The following is an 8,551-nucleotide window of genomic DNA, read 5'->3' on the forward strand; positions in this document are numbered from 1 at the left end:
ACGAGAATTCAGAAGACAGATTGAAGCTCAAACATTTGTGCTGTTTTGTTTGTCTTCTCTTTGGACACAGAAAAAATATATCTGACAAAAGGGGGTGACTGAGCATGACGTAGTTTCTTCAATCAGTGCAATACATACAGTATGAATGATTTGTCTGACACGTTGAAGGAAAATTTGCCCCAAAAATGTATTTTTTTAAAATGCAGAACACATGCTCATGAACCTATTTTCTAGGAGAGATATCTGAAGTCTGTGGAAAAAAAAAACTGGATTATTTATACCAGATTTGTTTGTGTTTCTTGTGTTAAAGAGCTGCAACTCACTACTGCACAGCCACCATGGACCAAACCAGCTGGAATGACTCATTTATTAGTAATTTCCCTCTCATGGGGGGGGGGGACTAACTGCAGGCCCGATGCAGGTTTGTGGGCCATCACTTCTGGTTGTCTGAGCTAACTGCAGCCTCTTGGCTTGCTTACTTTAAATGCCACTAATGTGGCAGGAACAAACCACAGAGGAAATAGATGTAAGAACATGGGAGCACTGATGGAAATTAGCTTCAGGCTCTGCTGCAGGAACAAACTCTGTCTGCATGTTTCCTGTCGGTAACAAAACTCGCCTCCCTCTCTTTCATTTTATGGCTTCTCATATGATATGAGACACAATTTAGGTCAGAGACCTTCTACAGGATATGGATACATGACCTGAATTTTGTTGCAATCCATGAGCTGACCAATTCCACAATTAAAGGAGTATTCCACATGAAATCAGTCTTTCTATTAAACTACAAACATTTTAGCAAACATACTCCAAGCAACAATCATTAAAAAGCTAACCATGTGACTTTTTGACATGTTGTGGCAAATTTGGAACATAGTGAGCATGTAGATGGACAGAGGAGAAGTATTCTGTAACTGATTTAATGTCCGTGTCTACTATGTTTTAATGCAATCGTTTGTGGAGAATGTTTTCGAAAAGTTTTTTGCAAGACCAGTCACAGATATCTCTGTAGGACAGAATATTTAAGAGCCACCATTATGCCTACAGGAGCTGAGTAACTGATGCAAAAAAAAAAAAAATTTTTCAGTATCACCTCAGTCAAAGTCATTGCAACACAGTCCCTTTCAGTGGCCTGAGATTTTTACTCCCAAGATGCTGAGACAGCACTTGTATCTTCCAGTAAAATGTGTAAGAAAGAACATGATCATGATTTTTATATGACCCTTAACCTCTAATACATCCCAGACCATGTTTAGCCCAAACAGGACAGAACAGTCTAAATCCAAATAAAACACACTTAAAGAAGGCTTTTGAGGTTTTACAACATGAGAAAAATCATATTTGCTGCAACATTTTCAGCTTTGTTCTGTCTAAAATTATGTCCACTCATATGGATTTAATACAACACTGTACTTACACTACAAAACAAATTATATGTAGTACTAAAGTCGCATTTACATAGCATAAAGTATAAATATAATGTAAAAAAAGAAAATCTGTGTGAAAATGGCCATAATAGTGCAAACTCATATACAGCCCTCTTAAATTGCATATTTTACAACGTATATGACTCATACATATTGTCTTCATTTTCATATGTATGAGTCATTTTCATATTCATATTTTCTTCAGGGACGTGTCCATGAACAAGATATTACTGTCAATAATAAATGAAGTATAAGTCTATTTAGCTTGTTTCTGTCTTTTAATCTCCACTGTGTTTAGAAATTCAGACATCTTAACCCACTCCTCCCACCCCCCCCCCAGCCTCCGAAAAAGCTATTTGAAGTTGCAAGTTGCGAAGAAGCGATTCATTTTAGTCATTAAATCAAATGCGCATTATCTCACAGCGCCCAAACAAGCATTAATCATCCAGCATAATCTCGACAGGTAATCTCCTCTCCCCTCTCGAACTCGCCTGTGAAAGAAATAAATAAATATATTTACAGCGCCCGTTTAGGAGGGAGAAGGCATCCTTGCGAAATGATGTCATTACTGCTGAACGATAGCTCCCACTACTGCTGTTAGCTGTTGAAAAAACAAGTCGGTGTATTCAATAGGCTGTAGCTCAAGATCAAAATCAATAATAATATTCTTGGGCGAGTGAGTCTAATGGTCGGAGAATCCCATCACCTACCAGATGCCTTCAGGCGGCCGACGCTCTTGTGTGCTACAGTTAAGAAAATCACTTCATCAACTTTCCTGAGGGGTTTTTCCTGACACACACACATGCAGAGGCATGCGCAAGTACACACACACACACGAGTGTACAGCAGAAGTTTTGTGTTTGTGCAAAGCCCATCTTTTTGATATTATTCACAGAGAAGCGTTAGGAATGGATCCATATCAGCGACTTTTTTCTGGTTCCCCGAGGAGATTGGAATAATCCCGGATGATGACAGTTTTGACTCTCCCGGTTTGAGATCAGATGAGAGTCGAGTCAAGACAGAAGCGTCTCTCTCTTCTGAGTTTCCTCCTCTCTGAATCCCTCTCAGGATGCCGGCTAATGAGACTGCAGAAATATCAGCACAGTTCTTTGGAAAAGGTGATGCAAAGACACAAAGATTATTCAAAGCTCCACGAGGAAACTTAACACCTTGGCAGCTTTGCATCATCGAATTTAGGAATCAGTTTAACATAATATCTGTGAATCACAAAAATCTTCCATCCTGAAATATAATTTATACATTCGTGTTATTTCATTAACGGTAATTAACAGTAAACACCTCACGCTGTGGCAGGAATTTTAATACATTCTCAAGGCACTTGTGGGAGTCATAAATATTAAACATACATAATGAAATTTGTTGTTTTTTTCACCGTCCTTCTCTCACCTCTTTTATTAACATCTTGCCAACTTCTGCCCACAGAATTGAACTGAACGCTCCATTATAGACGGTGTTATGCAAGTCGTTGAGAGAAATGAATCCATTACTAATTAATGGATTTACACAAATCATAGACAGTGTTAGGATGGTGCTTACAACAACCCCACTGTAGCTCCACCAAAATATTTAACATATAAAATCACGTCTAATTTACTTCATTAAAGGACGGGTTCACAATTTTTTAAGTCTGTCTTAAAACAACAGTCAGGAGCCCAAATGAACATTGAAACATGTTTTTTTTTTGTTGTAATCATTCGTCCTGTTCATCCTGACCATTAGAGGATCCCTTCATAATGTATTTACAGTGTAAGTGCACATTTGAAGGGGATCTTTTAATAGCCAGTGGAGAGAGAGCATTTCTACATACCTCAAGTTTTGGCATTTTGACTGTTTAACATGACAGCTGACATCATAACAATAACCAAAAAGCACATAATTTCCCCTTTAAATTAATTGTTATTCACTTTGCTGTGGTACATTAGCAGTGTGATTAAAATGCATCAGTTAATTGTCAAACAACCTTGTCAAATCAACTAGAAACAAGTGAAACCAAGACGGTGGAGACGACATGTGACAGGCTACAGTAGCTCTGCTGGTGTCAGTGACGGCTGGTAGCTAGAAGAAGGGTGTTGGGGGAAAGCCATGAAGAAGTACCCCGAGTGCAAATGGTCTGACCAGAGAAAATGGTCTATATGTTTCATTCTGGAGGGAAGCTACAAACAGCATGTTTTGTTGTGTAATTTGGAGTACTTGTTGGAAAAAAACTGTGATTGTTATTGTTGGTGTGTAAAAGAAGCCTATAGCGAATTTGGTATTGGCTAACTTGGTTAAAGAACACATAAAGAAGCAGCCTTGTTTCATATATTATTGCACCATTTTGGTTTTTGGAGGATAACTTCTGTCCAAACTTTTTATGACCAACTGTATGTTATGTTGGAGAGCTTTTCTCTTGAATCATTTGTTTGCTGCTCACAGTTGTGTTTGTGACTTCTTGTGGGTGGTGAAGTGTATAATATGAAGGGTACTTATTTCACTTAGGAAATTTTTGTCAGGAGATTTCTTTCTAATGCAGCCCTGCAATTTAGACCAATACAGAAAGTTTATTTTAAAAGTTTTGATGTGTTCGGTGTTCATCAAAGCCCTTTCAGCAGAGTAAAGTCATGGTGAAATTACAGCTGCTGTCCCCAGATACTCATAACTAAATGCATGCACACACATCTTGTACACACACACACTCCCTTTCTGTACTTGTCAGAGCATTAGTCTCTGTCAAAGTGTCTCTCTTCCATTTTAAACCCCAGACGAGACTCATGCCCTGCCCTCGAATCACGGAAAGTGAGTGAGTCTGCTGGGCTTTAGGAGCTGAGTGTGCCTCCTCTTCGTCCCACTTCTCCCTCTTCTTTTTTGGCTGTGAGTGAGTGACTGAGTGAGTGATTAAGTTACACCATTGGTAGGGTCGGCCAAGTGTTTCCAAGTGTTTCCTCATTGGCCGTTGCTCTTTCAAAATGAATCGGCACAAGATGGTAGAAGCGGAGGACAGCAGCGTGACTGTGTTTCCTGTTGTGAGCTCTGAAGCTCTCAGCTCCGGAGTTAAATGCAGCGAAGTCGACTAAATTCCTGTTTAAACAGACGCATACCAGCATCTCCTCCTCTACCGTCCAGTGTGATCGACTCTCCAACTAGCAGTGCTGGCAGCAGCTGGCAGGAGAGACGCTCCATGGTATGTTTGGATTTTATGATTGAACTAAAATCAGGACGCAAGCTTTTTATTTCTGTAACATTTTCACATCACAAACGATGAACAACAGCATTAAAACACGAGTCTTGCAGGTAAAACATGAGACTCATGCAGCTGTTATATCAGGTTCGCTTGATTTGACTGTAACTGAGGTAACCAGGTGGAGATGATCCTCCTGAATTTGAACCCAAAATGCTGCCAAAACTTTCATTTACAATTTCCACCGCAGCCTCCATGATCATCGACCTGGAAAGAGGCAGGAAAAAAAGCACATAGGGACACGAGGGCACAGTTAAAGCACCCCCAAAATAACCATCACTCTGACAAAACACTCAATGCAGAGTGAAAAACGAGAGACAGCCGCAGAGTGGAACAGATGAAAGAGCAGGGGGGAGTTAACAGAAATTAGAATAGTTATAATTAAAATAAGTTCTCTTTCAAATCAAACATCCCAAGATATGAGTGTGAAGTATTGTTCTTGTTCTCCTTTTTTGACTCAAACGTTGCTTCAGTGCACTTTACCAACAAATATTACTGGGACCACTACAGAAAATTGCAGATGAACATTTAATATCCAGGAACTCACATTATAGATGCTACCACTGACTAACACAGTAACACATTGGCCACAGTTTCACACACTGACACGATCCAGCCGTATACTAGGTTTTGACCTCGTCTTGTTGTCATTATAAATCAGCATTCACACTGAGCGACCTCCTCATTCTTTCCATTAAGAGCATTGTGTTGGTAAAGAGTGCGTTCCTTTTCCAAAAAAAAAATGCAGGGTCATCCAGGAAAGCAGTTGAACTTGGCTCAAGTTTTACCATAAAGCAGTTCAGCATTATGCATCAGCCAATCGAGTGCAAGTTCACGTTCCAGGCAGGCAGATTACCCACCCTAAGTGCTATTTCTGCTGCTCATCAACACCAAACATCAAATTATTGCTGCCATGGTAACTTTTCAAGCCCCAAAATAGTATGAACTGTTTGGCAGTGTGTTATCTCCCTCTCACCATGTAAAGCTTCACTTTCATTTTTGTCAAGATTTTTGTCATAGTGCTTCTTTTCAATGAAAAAAAAAATGATGTTATAATTCAGATGTTAGTGCCACCAATGTGATTATATATTATATAAGTATTATATTGTGGATGCTGTTGTGGGACATTGATTCAACTGATTATGTAGATTAAGAACTTCTGATTAATAGTCACATGAGGTGATGGGTTGTACATATCAAGTGAGATATTGTGTCATGTCACACATCAAAATTTTTTACCACACTGTGTATAGTAATGTCAGTTCGGCAGTCAGTCAGTCGGTCAGTCCACCACTTTGGTTCAGACTTAAATATCTCAACATCTACCGGCTGGATTGCTGGGAAACTTTGTCTTGACATTCATGGTCCCCAGAAGATGGAGCCTACAGACTGGCAATCCTTTGACTTTTCCACTAGCACCATCATGAAGTTCACACTCATGGTCGTGTGAAATATCTGTACAAATATTGGATGAATTGCTGTGAAATCTGGTACAGACATTTCTGTCCCCCTCTGGATGAGTTGTAATAACTTTGGTCCATTATGACTAAATACTTGCAAAACTACAAACATTTCCATCAGTCTCAGTTGTATTCTGTGCTCAGCAAACGTTAGCATGGTAACACATTAAACTAAGATGGTAAACGTTATACCTGCTAAACACCATTACATTTAACTCAAACCACTGCTGTGCATAAGTACAGCCTCACAGAGCCACTAGCATGCTGAAGACTCTCAGTCTTGTTTAATCTGCTGCCATGAAGTAAACAGTTGAAGAGATATGTGACATTCGTCCGAGAGTCTTTACTGTTGTGAACTTATAGTCCACAACAACAAGTTGTAAACAAAAAAAGTGTTATTTTACATTGTTACTCATCAAAAGGCATTGTGATGAGCTCAACCTGTTGAATGCTTTTCCTTCCTCATAAAACATTTGCAAAGCAAATTGCAAATTTTAAGCGTTCTTCCTCTTCTCCGCCTTTACTGGTGAATTGCTGAGTTTCTTGGCACATTACAGCTACCTGTAGGTTAAAGGAATAGTGTGAAACGTTCGTCAGGACTGTATATCGTGTCTTACCTGCAACAAGACAGATGACAACAAAGCAGGAACCAACTCATAAAGAAAACTGCTCCACATCACTCCTAGAGGTCAGAAACTCCACCGGATACCTTTAATCAAATGGAAACGAGTGAATGAATTGCAGCGAATCCACAGAGAACTTAATCCTCATGTCATTCACACCTGGAGAAAAAATTGAAGCAGCCCAGACCCCAAATCATACATCACAGTGCAAATATAATGATTACTCTAGGATGACAAAATAGTACTGAAGGAAAGCTAAAGGGAAACAGGGATGCTTGAATCACTCTTAACAGCAGTCTCTGTGTGTCTGTTTGTCTCTATCAGCAGAATCTTGTCAGGATTGATGCTCTAATCTATCAGGGTGTTTATTCCTCAGGAGGCTCAACTGAGTTTCTTAGCTGAACTGAGTTTGTTTACATTTGGAACAAACTTAATAAGCCAATGCATCAAAAGTGATTTAAGTGCTAAGTTGCCTGCGGCTCTCAAGAAACTGCATCCTGATTTGTTGCGATTTGTTTGTATTTTTTCAGAAGTTGAGTGACTCAGGAAGGTTTTCTTTTCTCTGTGGCCTCTTTTAAAAGGAAAAAAAAGCTCAAGGTTTCTACTTGCATTCAGCTTATAATTTCTCATAGCGTTCATTCCAGTTTGAGGCTGTTGCTGCTGCAGCTTCGACATCTTCTACCTCTTCTACCGCTCCACACGATGCCTCCGCTCTACCTGAGTGCTCTGATAGTGACAGTGGCAGGAGTCTCCGGGGATCTTAGTGGATTAGCGTCATGACCTCTTGTGTGTCTTTGATTTCTCCTTTCCTCTGTTCGCCTTTCCTTCCTCCTCACAGCTCATCGATCTCTTTCCTTCCTTACGTTCTTACCCCCCCCCCCCCCCCCCCCCCCCCCCACCTCCCATCGCCTCCTCTCCAGCGGCTTCCATCTCACTTGTTTCTCCCCCCATGCTCTTCATATTCCCTTGTGTCCTCTGTTCACCTCTCTCGAAATTTCCCTCGCCTCTCCTTCTTCTCATACAGCGTACCACTCAGGGACTAGGAGCTTCTCAGCAGCCTACAAAATAACATAAAACACCATTTCTCATAAAAAAGGAAAGCATGCTTAACATTACTGAAGTTCCCACGGGGAGGATTTTGAAAATGTAGGAACATCAGGCTAATCACAGTCAGAAGACGTTTTGTTATGTGCCGAGGATGTTCAAAAGAAAGCTGGAAATCCTAAGTCATTGCAAGAAACCTGAGGTTGATGGGGCATAGGGGGAAGAAAAATCAATGTTTGTTATTACAGGAATGGTTGACGAGATGCAATTTGCACCAAGAGGCAAAACATGACGCTCTGATAAGAACCATGTATTGTAGTTACATCCTGTTTAAAGGAGAATGAGAATGCTGCAGGCCAAGTTCTCATAGAAAGGAGAAGTTTTTCATGGAAGAAACACCTTCGCTATCGAATCAAGTCGATATTACTTGCAGCGACTGTTCTGAAATCATCATTTTATTCTCTCACTTTCTCTACTTTCACTTTCTCTTCTTTATCTTTATTATACTGCATCTCTCATACACTCAAATGCAACAAAAAGCTTATTTCTCTCAGCAGCTTTGCTACCAAGCTGAAGGTATATATTTGCTTCACTGTATGTCACACTTTCGGTGTTTTGTTCCATAAAAATAATTATAATAATTAGTATATTATTATAATTATTATAAGCCTGACATAACGATAAAACAATCAATTCTGTTCTAGGCAAGAAAAAACTTCAAACAAAATCGTGAAAAATCAGCTATGACCAAATTGGTGG

The sequence above is a fragment of the Thunnus thynnus genome, chromosome 14 (assembly GCF_963924715.1).
Source record: "Thunnus thynnus chromosome 14, fThuThy2.1, whole genome shotgun sequence".
Taxonomy (NCBI): Eukaryota; Metazoa; Chordata; class Actinopteri; order Scombriformes; family Scombridae; genus Thunnus; species Thunnus thynnus.